Source organism: Cyrtonyx montezumae, unplaced genomic scaffold (assembly GCF_038088225.1).
Source record: "Cyrtonyx montezumae isolate F1298 unplaced genomic scaffold, pur_monq_1.0 scaffold_10, whole genome shotgun sequence".
Taxonomy (NCBI): domain Eukaryota; kingdom Metazoa; phylum Chordata; class Aves; order Galliformes; family Odontophoridae; genus Cyrtonyx; species Cyrtonyx montezumae.
Genome location: NW_027071826.1, coordinates 35,783,555 through 35,797,415, shown reverse-complemented (window position 1 = coordinate 35,797,415; position 13,861 = coordinate 35,783,555).

Below are 13,861 nucleotides of genomic sequence, written 5' to 3'. Positions count from 1 at the left end.
CCCTCCAGATAAGAAGCTTCTTACTGCACTTCTGTACAGGTTTAGGGGATGAAACAAAAGAATTGAGAAGAAATACTTATTCTGAGAACAGCATCCTACTGAAGGGGATTTAAGCTGCTGTAATTGAAATATGCAGGACATGTTGAGGACTGAATTAAACTCTAGGCCTCAGAAATTGAAGATGATTGCAGGCACCCAAAGGTCAGCAGATTTCTTGTCTCTTTCTCTGTGTACCCTACAGTGTTCTGTTAACATTTTGCAATAGGTTCAGCAGCTTAGTTTTCTGGGGTGTGTGTAAGAGCACACCACTTCCTGTGGTGACCGTTGTGTTTCCTGTTTTCTCAAGGCTGATGGAGACGAGCTGGCGTGGCTGCTGATTTTGAAACAGGGGCAGCTGCATGATAGTCTTGTGAGAGCTCAGAATGAATCACCATCCTATCCTCACAGAAAAATCCCGAATCTTTCCAGAGTTGGAAATCTGACTCTGGTGGTGTTGGGCTACCTATGTTCTGAAAAGAGAGTGGGGAATGCTCAGAATGCCAAACAGTCAGAAGTCAAGAGACAGACCACAGGAGGTCATAGGATTGGGCCAAAAATCATACAACTTTTGTAAAATATTTTTTTCTGTTCACTCTAATGTGAAATACTCATTATTTAAAATACAGTCCATTCTCTGCAATAGTATTTTCTTTTTTAATATGAAAAACATGAAGGATAACAAGATTTAAAAAACAACAACAACAACAACAAAAGTCAGTAACAGTGGATGGACAGGAAGTTTGTTATTGAAACACAGAACTACCTTTACACAGACTTTTGACCAAAAAACATTCGAACCATTGTAGGGTTCAAGGATATAATAAGTTCAGTTTGTTGATAGAAGAACCTATTTTTATAAAAGGGAAAGGAAAGGAATCTAAATTGTCAAAAAATAAAAAATAAAAATCCTCTGATGTAGTGTAAAGGACACAGAATAAATCTATCCCTTTACAACTTTCCTCAGTTGGTATTATTAGAACTTTCATATCAATATGAGAAGTTCTTCATACCTATTTACAAATAACTAAAATATAACCAGGATCATTGAAAAGATTTCCCTGAACTAGATGCTCTCAAAACTGAAATGAATAGTTGAAACACTTGCTTAATAGACCAAAAAAAAAAAAATTAAATTCATACTGTACTTTGAGATCCAGACTCACACTGGCCCCTAGATTGTCTGGAAATTTGAGGCTAGCACCTGTTAGCTAACATATGCTTGAGAAATCTTGCAGAGACAAGACGATGTGCATTTTACCATGCACTAAACTCACTGAATTAGAATGTAGACTTTCCTCTGTGATTTAAATTATCCATCACAGCATCACAGCGTCAGACTTTTTTGACAAACCAACCTAACTTTTTTTTTTACATTTTTCAGTAAAGATCCAAGCTTCTCTGCCTGCTCCAGACAGTTTCACAATTGCAGCCTCAATTCACTGCTCTTGTCTTTATCACCATGCCCAAAAGCAGGGCTTGTCTACATTGTGGAAAGAATAATTACACCAAATGAAAAGGAGATGGAGAAAATGCAAGGTTAGAAAATCTCTCTCAAGGCTGAAAGGAACAGCATCAGAAGGCAGGATTGGTGGGCCCCTTCTGGGGAGCTATGTATGGTCCTGACATTTGGGGCTAGACCAGAGAGGAACAGAGACTTCTGTTTAAACAAATAGCTTTGCTACTCCTTGAACTTGCTGTAAATCTCCTGCCTCAAAGTGATCATATGTTTAATCCAACTGATTTCCAAATGTTTGTATTGTCCTGGATGCTTTTAATACACTTAAGAGAGAATGCCTTTTATATTCCATTACCTACAGATTAAACCCTTGCACTTAACTAGAAGTGAGGTCTACTTTGACCACACACTACATTAAAATATTTCCAAATACTTTTCACTTCCTGGACCTTTCCCTCTTCCTGCTCTTGCCTAGTCCTCTATTACCTTCAACTGTGTTTTATACAAATATTTAATAGAGATGAATGTCCCCTTGCTTTATGAACTCTTGCCTGGGGCCTGCCCTGAGTCCTTTCACAGAGAAGTGAATATGAAAGAGCTTGGGTTCCTCTCTCTGCACGGCATTTGTTTCACTTTCACCTGTTTTCACTCACTGGTTTAATCTGAAGCTATTTGAGCTCAAGTATAGTGTTCCTGAGATCCCAGCTCTTAAGACAAAAAAGCTCTGCCGGAGAATGCAAGAAATAAGGACAAACTGTTAGATATCTTCCTGTTCTGGCTCAGTGTCTCTACTCTAATGTGATGGTTTATTTAATCCCATTCTTTTCTGAAAATCTCACCAAGCTTACTTAGTAGTATCTATACAGGGTTTTGTAAAGAAAATGCTAGAATAAGAAACAGCAAATTCTAGACCTCCATACCATACCGTACCACTGAGCAAAATTCTTCTGAGAATAATGATGCATTATTAGATTATGTTTATTTTTCCTTCTTGGTTTTAAAACTAGAATTACTGCAGTTCTCAATCACATACATCATTAAATGCCTGTCACACTGCTTATTTTGTAGCTGCTATTTTTCTTGCAGGGCAATTCCTTTTAACCTCATCTGAGGCGTTCACAAACTACGGAAGCAATATGGAGGGACAGGTCTTAGTGGAAGAAATGCAATACTAAAAGACATGGATGTGGCAAAATAGAACACACACCAGTTTTGGATGACAAGGTGAATTATGCTAACTTTTGCAAAAAATATAATAGTGTTTTTGGAACTGAACAGAAGGGATCAAATCACATCACTTTGTAGTTATTCATGCCAAGAGTAGCTCAAAAACTTCTTCATGACAAAGTAGGCCTTCAAAGACCTATGTGATAAGCCTGCTCAGTCCTTTAGAACCATTCAATGAGCAGCAGAATTCATACAGACCACAGAGGCCAGGCTGCTATCTGGAAACTGGCTATCCAAGACTGCTATGAGTCCGTGGCTAACCGTCAAGTTAACTGTCCATCTGCTAGAAGGAGTGGGGCAGGAGGGTTGCAGTTCTGTTATGAAAGTTGTTTATCCACTGATTATCAGCAGCATGAACATACATGAAATAACAGCAGGTTTTTACAGAAGGAGCCTCAAAGTTACATTATGGTTAAAGATGATGAATTGTGTCCACATCTGGAGCCCCATTAGGGCGAATAAGTTCACTAAAAACAATCCTACTCATCTCGTATTCAAGGCTTGATAAATGTAGACTGATGAACACTAATGTGGGATTTGGGACTTCTAAGGATATCATGGACTTACACTGTTGGGCACCCTGGAAACTTAGTGTTTCTCATAGAGATAGGCATCAGAAGAGTCCACTCTGGACACTGTCATTTCACATAATATTAGAGTTTTTGCTTCAGATGATCAAGTTGCATGGGCATAAATAGAAGATTGAGCTTACAGCTATCAGTTAGATATATCTTAAGTCTGTTAAAGAGGAAAAGTTGCGGTGACAGAATTTCCTTGAATTAACACATTCACATTACTGCATAAAAGGAGCAGCAAAATTCAGCAGTAAAGTGTTGCAAAGTGTAGTTCTGATTATTTTATGAATAGCTTTACTTGCAATTTAAGGAAACAGGACCAAAGGGAAAAATGACTGAATAAATACTTTCCTTGCACTTGCAATCAAGTCCAAAGACAGTAAACAAACTCACCTGAAATGTACACACAAAATATAGGGATATGCCATCTCTGTGTTTACCAGTGTCCAAAGAAGATGAGGCTCTGTTGTGAGAAAGAAAATACCTTACCTGCGCAAGGCTGGTGAATATAGATCCTGCCTGTGGTGCATGTGTATGTGTCAGAGGCCTAACATTTTTTGTTTAATTACTGGTGCTGAGCAGAAAGTGTGCCCTTTATCCCTGTACAACTGAAAGAAAATTAGAAAAGTAGAACTGCATCCTAAATGACACTTTTTTTTTTTTTCTATAAAAGGACTGAAACTTTGTTGGTAAAGAGCATATAACAGGGAGAAAGTGATTTGGGTATACTTGCACACAAAGATTGAAGAATCAGAACTGCAGAAGTACATAGTCACTTTAAAACCACTTTAGATACGTTGCTGATATTGATTCTAAGTGGATTCCCTAACCACAAATAAGTAATTTTAGACCACTACAAAAATGACCAGTGTAGTCCTTGCTACAGCCTCTAGGTGATTTGTGAGAAAGCTGTCCTAGGACAGTTCCCCAGGGGATGTGTTTCTTTCTGTGCTATGAACTGTCACATCTATCCTCACTAATACATCATTATGCAGACATCTCTGAATGGATGGCTGAAGCAGGTATGTGATAGACAGTGGGACGACTAGGATCACAGTTGAGTTGAAGTATTTTATTAGTTCCTTACTGTGTAAGTACTCCAGTTTGTCTGAAGGATCTTGAAGATGAAGCTGCAGTCTGGGGCTTGGGTAATTCTATAATGGCCTTATAAATTATTTAGTTTAAGAATTAAAGGTCCCCATGATGTCTAAGGCGTGCATTCAGCATTATAACACATAGAAAGACAGCTCAGGGAAAAACCCCAAGAAACTACAAATGCGTTGGTATTTAAGTTAGTAGCCATTATTGTTAGTACTTGTATGAAGGTTTATGCCCACAAGTTCACAATACAAGGAAAATCTCCTAGAAGAGCTTCCCTTCAAATAAGTCTGCTTTTCTGAAATGCCAACAATAATAGTTTTTGATGAAAAGGTGGTAAACAAAGAGACTATCATAGATCTGACAAAATTTGACTCATCTTTGAATCATTTTGACTCATCCTTGGATTTCCAAAATGGAGGTGGATCGCTGTAAGAAAATAAACACAAATCAAACTTAAGAATATAACAGATTGTACAGTCAAAATGATGACTACAGGCTAACATATGTATTTTCAAAAGGTAAATCTTGATTGATTAAAAAATGTAAAGAATACAGATTTCTGAAAATAAATCTGAGATAGGCTACAACTTTATTTGAACCTCACACAGAAAATGTTTTCCATTTAACTTTGTAGAAGCAGAATGATAATAACTATTTGATTTATATTCCAGTCAAGCATCATTCATAAGAGATTTTCCCAACACTGAGTTTTCAGATGGAGTGCTTTGGCATCAAGGTGAAAAATTTTCAGAAAGAAAAAAAAAAAAAAGGAGATATAGATCCCACTCGCAACTCATTCCTGTTTGCTAAATCTAAACAGCTTTTGGACAGAACTGAAAGAATCTTGGAATATACAAATATTCAGGTACTACAAACAAATGTGCTAGTAGGTTTGGTGCCAAAATTCAAGGATAACTGAAATAAATCATAATTATAAAGTCTGGGTACTTAAACAACTGTTTTCAACATCACTCAGCATTCTAGTTGCCAGGGAAGTCACAGGATTCACATGTTCTGATGTCACCCTTTACCCCTCACTTGCAGAGATTTGGCTAGCATTGTGACCCATACAGCAACAATGTAGGCTTCCTGGTGTAACTAAAGCACATTCAACACAGCTCCTCAAGAATTGTGCTCAATTCTTCTAGGACATGGCCATGGCAGACTTGCTCCTAGGATTAGCACAGCTTCTGAACAAGTTTATGGAATCATTATATGGTTTTCATTTTAGGTTCTCTGTGTTCAGATTGAGAGCAATGAACCTGCAGAAGGTCTCTGGTAGGTCTGACTTTTAGGCAGATAACTAAACAATATAACAACAAAAAAAAAAATGCAGCTAACCTGTAGAATCCTAAAGGTCTTCTCTGTAAAATTTTCTTTTTCCTTTGTTCTTTTGACTAGATCTACAAAAAGTTAATCTATCTCAAATAAAATACAACAAATCAAAGCTGTGACACAGCATAAAGGAGTCTCTAATCCATCTAATTTTAATCATCAACCTCTCTCCCATTATTTTTTCTCTCTGCTTCTTGGGCTCAGATTTCCAGTTATATTTCTCTTTTGGTTTGTGGTGTATCTTTTATCACCTGGCTTAACATCTGTAATAAGGCCAAACATATAACCTAACAGGAGGCTTGCCTTCTGGCTAGAGAGCAATTGATCAGCTAGACCTATTTTCTGAAGTGAAAGGAATCAATCTGTGCCTCTATCCCCAGTTTAACTTTAAAGAGCACATTTCCACAGTCCTAACAACCAGTATTAGATAATTCAGTCAATACTGCCTCAGTGAATTTCCTGATGCTACCATTTGAGGGTGAGAAACAATATTTTACTTTCCATCAGACAAGAGGAATAAAGTGCAATCCAGAGCCTGAAGTAGATGGGATCACCAGGAAACAAGCTCAGGAAGCTAGCTCATCATACTGTGCAAAGGAGATGAAAAAAAGCAAGAGCTGTTCTAGTAAACTTCTATTTACTGGCATGTTGTTGAGCAATCGCTTTGGTAACATGGTGTATATTCATACACACACAGATTCTCACATGTATGCACAGAAACACAGAGAAGTCCTTCAGAGCTGAGAGGTTGCTGCAGGTGGTGCTCAGAAAATGAAAAATATTGTTGGTCTCTCAGTTTGTGAGGTTATTGTTGTTCTTCACAGCATCACCGACAGCAACTTAGAGCCAAATCTATTTAAAAACAGTAAAGGCAGAGAAGTGAAGTTGCCTTTGGTTGTGCTTTTTTTTCTCTTTCACGTTGTAGCTTCCTCTTTCTCTTCACCAGCTCAGCACTGCTGGCAGCTTTTTATAAACCACGATTCCTACTGCTGTCAGCTTGTTTGGAAACTACATGGTGAGCTCAGTTCAGCAGCCACTGCTGTGGGTTTCTGTTTAATTGCAGACCGGATTTGCTTTAAACTTTGTACCCCTCCTCACCATTTTCATTTCAAAACATTCAAAGAGTGTGATATATTTCTAAATATTCATTGCAAAGCAGAATTTTGCAGTAAACTTATATGGTTAGCATAAACTATAAGTGGAAAAGCATTCCTATAAACAATTAGTAAAGAACTTCTGTTCAGTGCACATATGAATGATGGCCTCTGGAAGGTTTAACAATGGCCAATTGATCAGTAATGTTGCTATTTTAGGTTGACAGTAATCTACAGTGATCACACAAAGTGATAAAATGATAAGAACATATTGCTGTGAAGCAATAAGAAATACTGAGATCTTCATTTTTAGAGGAATCCTCTATGATAGCTCAGATATTTAAAACTGGAGACAGTGTGGATGGTCAGTAGAGTGCTGTCTAGAAACATCACAGTTACATGAAAAAGGAAAGAAAAAACTTTATCAAGTCATAGGATCAAGGTGAGACTACTAGAAATGGAGACAGAAGCAACCATGGTGAAGAATAGGAGCAGGGCTGGGAAAACACTACAGGGTTGGGTCAGTGAGATAAATGGCACCAGCACTCCTGAGGTCTTCACCTCTGCCTGCTGCATCAAAAGCAAATTTTGCCATTGTCCTTGTGGAGAAAAATGTGGGTACTAATTTGGGACAGATGCTTCCCAAGATAGCAGAAATCCTACAGCCAATTAGGCATTGGGGGATGATGGCCATATCTTGGCTAATGATAAATGGTGCTCAAAAGAAAAGCTATGCAAAGAAAAGAAAGTAAGTTCCTCCAGGTCACAGAGTTCAAAAGCTCTTTTACTTGCAGATCTCTCAAACACTCCAGTGTAGACACAACTATACATACAAGGTGCATTTTCAGTTTAAGCCTGTTAGATTTGTTATATTTATTTCTCAGACCCCTCAGAAATACTCCATGGACTTGTAAAGGCCTATATAAAATGAGCTGAAAAGTCAGTAAACTATGGCTGGAAAATACAGGCCTAAATATAGTATCAGTTAAACTAAATTTAACATATGTATTACTGAATTAAACAAAAACATCAAAATTAGTAATAATATGCTGCAACTATCAACTATGTTGAATTAAATACAATATCCAGTATTTGAATTAAATTTAAAACAAGTGATTATAGCTTTATATGTAGGCAAGGTCTGTGACTAAAGAAGCAAAAAACTTGAGTAAACCAAGGGTTATAGCAGTGGGAATAAGGTAACTGAATAAAAGATTAAGCTCTGTGTATCAGCAGAATGCATTTGTCAATAATTTAACTTGTACATGCTCATGCTGCAAATAACTGTGCATAATATCACTACTGAATTGTAACTATCTCAATCCAGTGTGTTAGCAGTCAGGTATTGCTAACAAGACCTCTCTCAACAGACACAGCCACTAAGAAAGTCTGTCCTCTTCTCAGCTGGCAGGAATCCTGCAATCTGGGGACAGTCAGCTGAGTTATAAATACCCAGCTGTGGCTCTGTTTTGGTGTCTACTCCTCTGTCTCCTACCATCTCCTACTCAGAAAAGAACCATTTCCCTTTTCTTAATGACCACTGAAATAATTTAGGGAATTTCCAGCACACTGTGTGCAGATTCTGATTCACTTTAACCCCAGAAAATGTTTAACTCCTTCTGGGAATTATTGTGAATTGATCCAGTTCTACATGGTGAGGTTTCCAAAGTTCCTCTTTCTCTTTTTCCCTTTCAGCCATACAGATGCATTTAGCATCCAGATCATTCTGCTCCTCTGCACTTCTACAGTGCATGTCTTGTTCTGGAATGACAGCTTCCTACCCAAGCAACCTTAAACGCTCCACAATGTTAATTAACAAAATTAACTTTGATGTGATCTATGGAGGTTTCTTCTAAAACGGGAAGATAGCTTAATATTCTGAAATGTGTCTATACCTCTTGGCATATAGTTCTGTAATATTCCTTAAAATGTTACAATGCTTCCACTGAAACAACACAGTCAAAACAAATGCCTCTAGTTTTCGCTTCCATTCAACCTCATTCTTTTACTGCAGCTGTTCTTACTTTCACTATAATTTGGGTGTTGTTTCTATGTCATCTGTTGTTGAGACTGTACCAGTCTAAACAAGCAGGCTTTATCAAGGATCTGCAACTTCCTCTTGCACGACACCTGTAAGCTCAAACTTTTTTGCTTTCCTTTCATTCCATACACTCTCATCCACACGTGGTCTGAACTATGGCAGTCTGTTCTCTCTGGGCTTTCTAGCTTCAGATGAATTTGTTCATTTTCTGTTTTCTCTCCTTCCTTCAGCACAAGGGGGAATCAAAATACTGATCAAATACACTTTATTTTTATTAATATAGATTTAATTCTAAGCTATATTTGTCTGAATTACCACATCAAAACCAAGTTTTGAAGTCCTTTCAAGACTCTTAACAGATCTGGATCTCTCTAGTTCAATTACTATCTTTACATTATACTTCTGGCACAAGGAGGAGGCTTAAATACAGTTTAGTACACTGAACGGGAAGTATAGAAGATAGTTTGCATTAAAAAAAATTGTCAGGTTAGAAGACCAGCAGTTGCAGCAGTGAGAATACCAGGAGGGAGGAAAAAAAAACCCCATCAATCTAGATATTGTTAGCATAACAAGATAACAAAAAATATAGTGCCAAAATACAGAGCAATACAACTGAAACTAAACAAAAAACTGATCAACTCCTTCATCAGGCCTGCAGTCTTCAAATGGCTGATGTAACCTTTGTCAAAGCAACAATAAAGCTGTGGCTCTAAAAAACCAAACAGCTTATGATGGAACAACTTACCTTCAAAGCACTAACTTTTTCTCTCAGAAAATCAGTGAAAGATATCAAGATTTCACCTTCCCCTGCAAATGTCAAGGTACCTGAAAAACCCCACAGTCAAGAAAGCAAATATGAAGACTGGAGAATCAATGCGATTCAATTTCTTATAATAAAGTAATTTAAGTTTACAAAGGAAGCAAAAAAATAGATTAATTCAAACTCAATTTTTCTCACCAGTTACTACTGCTGTATGAAAAAAGCCATGAGAGACAATATGCTACAGAGTCCGTTATACACATCATGCACACTTGTCCTAGTCATATGCACATAAAGCTGTAGCCTGGGGCTTGCACACATGCTCCACCTCTTATAAAGCCAAATGTCTCCTGAGAGGATGTACACAGAGTATTGGCTTCTCACGCTTCAGTTCTTCTGTTTAAGCAAAATTCTGGACACAAAATCCTCATGAAAGTGGTGGCAGAAAACAGTAACCACAGCTGTAATCCAAAATCTACCTAAAGATTTGGTTATCTGTGAATAGCGCTTTTCTCTTTTGAATTCTGGGATATAAATACTTGATACATATCTAATAAGATGCAAATGCAAAAAGACATATACAGCTCCACTCCCAAAACAGAACCTAAACAGTTACCTAAATTTCCAAATCCAAGTTCACATAGTAAAGATGTTTCTGCCACAGCTGAAGAGGGTCCCTATGGACTCAGGGAAAGAATTCCAATTGTGGATTAGATCAGCAATTTAGTTCAGATCATAAGTGCAGTTCTAAAATGTTTTTTTTTTCTCTCTACAGATAAGGCCTCATTAAACCACATTGCACCTCATCTTTCTAGTTTAATTTTGACTATTAAAATATCTGATTTGGAGGGATACCTCAGGGAAACTGATGGATGAATTTAATGGAAATGAGATACCAGACATTAGGTTCAAGGCATAACTCTATGAGGAGATATTAAACATAACTACTTTCATCTTACTAATGCAATCTGACTCAGGAATGCAGACTTCAAGATTAGACAGCATTAGACCACTCTTCCATATTAATTGCTTGAAATCATGCAGAAAAGTCTCGAGATCATAAACGAGCATGAATGTGAGAATTAAAAAATCCACTGACTGTATTTTTTTCTGCAGATGCAGAAAACCATTAAACACTAACATCAAATCTTTAATCAGTTCGAATGTGCCAGTATTGTGAAGTTAGTTAAGACTGTGATGTTTTAATGACATCTTTATGTCATTTCCCACTGGAAAAGTCCTTGTACAGATACAGTTGTATACATGAATTCATGAAAGCTAGACAGTCAAAAGCACCTTTCTGGCACTAAAACCTCCATGTAGGAGGAGATGTTCATACAGCCAGGACAAGTTGTTGTTCAAGCATATATACAATATTAAACCTCTGGGTCTCACATGAGTCAACATCAGTCAAAGACTGATTACCTATCACATTGGAACAGGGAACACATATTTCAGTGGAATCTACCTTCAGACTATCAAGGATCCAAAGGTGAATCTCAATATGAGAAAAAGTAGTAATAAATTGTTCTCAGCCATTAACTTGCAGCAATTTCTTGCTCCCAGCCTTTTATTACAGAAAAATGCAACAAAGGCTTCAGCTCACATCTTCATCTCAAGTAGTAGTAAATGTAATGAGGTTTTAAACAGAGAGGACTGTTCTCTACAGTTCCAAACTGCACATCTTCCACAGTCAGAGACCCAAAGGCTCTTTTACGAGAAGTCAGCAAGCTTTTCATGTTGTTTTAATGGGTACTCAGTCTTCCAAGACACAAAAGCTACATCACCTCTAGATAAAACAAGTTCAGTGGAAAATACAACTCTCCGAAGCGTATGGATGATACAAGTGAATTGCTTGTTTAGATGTCTTGTCTTACTTTTGTAAGCAAACTCAGCATCAGAATCTATGTAGACACCTGTTTGTTATTAAAAGGCTTCAGGATGAGAGATGTATATGGTTTCAGTAGGAAGAAAAATTACCTTCTGAGCACCAAGCAAGGTTTGAGGTAAGAGAACCTCTCTGTGATGTGGCTTCAAGACGAAATCCTTTTGATTTGGTAGATTGTGGTTAGAAAAAGCTTGAAGATTAAATGGGTAGATGTAGAGGAGGAACTGCTTCAAAAAGCTGCATACAGCTAGGATGATGCTAACAGAAAAAATATCTCAGATTAATAAGATAATTGTTTTCAAAAAATTAATCTTTGAGTTCAGCAGGATTTTCTCTAGTTCTCCAAATTCCGATAATGGAAAAAGATCTCTACCCTACTTCAAAAGCTCTTTTGGAGCAGTTCATGTCACATGGAAATCAGATGTCTAGTATACAGTTGTTTGGTAACATAATCTGTTGTACTAGTTGCAAATATCTATGGGAAATGCAAGGGTCTGGGTCAAAAGGCCTTCTTTTAGGAGTGAAAATATTCTATGATGACAAACATAGGATAAAATGTTGGTTGTATTCAACAGTGAGAAAGTCTTCTATTTTGTGTTTTAGTAACACTGTCACTGTAGATGTTCCCATACAGCTATAATATATTTTATTGGTATATTTTGTTTAACTTCTAGCATTTCCATTTATGGAGATTCTCTCCTTCCTAGGAAGCTTGTTCAACTTCTGGAGTTTTTGCTGCTCCCCAAGCTTTATGGCTTATTGTTTTGTTCTAATTCATCATACATAGAATCAATTTGATTATTTATGTGGATAAGCTTAATGTGTATATGACTGCTCATAATACTTTAAACACAGTTGTTAATGCTGATAGTGTTGGTAATCTAGCTTTCCCTGAGTGCAGTAAGGCTGCTGCAGACTATCTACCCTTATTTGGTAACTTCCTGTGCTAAGGAGCAGTGCTGAAATATCCTCCAGTGTATTAAATATAGTTACATTCCACTCTAATAGAAACCCCCCTGTGCAAAACATGACACTTTTAAACCTTCCAGAAGCTGCTTAATGTATCTTTCAGCATACTGAGAATCAGATAGTATATTTCTTTGTTCTAAATAGCCTTTTAAACACACATAGAATTTCCACAATTCCTTTCATTACCCTACAGCCAATGAATATGTATGCTACTGTTCACTCCTTTCTTTCCTGTATTCTCTAAAATTTATCATAAGGACTGTACTTTTTGTCACTTTCCTGTTTCCACAGATAGAGCTGATCACTTCCAAGCTTTTATCCAAAAGGAGACTTGAGAATAATCTCTGGAGCAGAAATGGACTGCTTAGGAGCTTGCTTATTTCTAGGTTAATGTCAAGATTTCATGGCACAAGAAATATAAGAATGAAATGGCTACGTATCAGCTGATGCCAGTGAAATTCAGCCTTGGGCTTCAAGAGTTAATTTCCCATCATGTTTTGATCTTATCCCATTGCTAATATGTTGCTTGTCTTGTTCCATAGGGTGGAATGAGAGGAACTTGTGAGTAGCCTCTGGTTTTACCAGTGTATGAGGGAGGAAGTTTGTAGTGGCTAAAACTCCCCCTCACACATAGACCCAGGTGAGTGGTGAACAGACTACTTTCAAAAGCAGAACCTGTGGCACATGGGCATACATTGAAAGGGAACAACCTAGAGAAAGCAACTTCACTTTTCCAGTATATTAGTAACTAATTGCAAAGCAAGAAGACATTTTGCAGAATGAGAGAGTTCTCCCATTGCAGCAAGGCCTTATCCTTTACATCTTGCATGGTGACCCACTCACCCCTGCCCCCAACTGAACCTCAGTGGGAAAGGCATGCACTCAGTGTAGCCAAAGCAGTATCAAGAGGGATAGAGAAAGGGGAAAAAACTTGTGCATAGAGCTGAAGCAAAATTTCTACGTGAAATTTCAACATCTGACTGTTCAGATATCAGACTACAAACCTTGTTCTCTACTCACTGTTAAAGGCACACCTCTGCGAAAAATAAAGCCATTATGTGGGGCAAATAATGCTTTCTCCTTTCCCACTTGTTGTATCCCTGTATTTCCTAGAAAGAAATCACAAGAAACAAGAAGACTTAGTATTTTTCTCTGTATTATATTTCTCTGTAGCAAATTTTACAGAGAAAATCTCAATGGCTCAATTTCTACAGAACACTAGTTTTGCAGAAAGTTATATCTTAACATTAAAAATTAGATTTAAATATATATACATACATATATATTTGAGAATGTGTATGCCACTGCACTGTCCTCACAGAAGTTGTCAGGTTCTATGATCATTAAACCAGAGAGCAGCACCATCATTTGGTTTC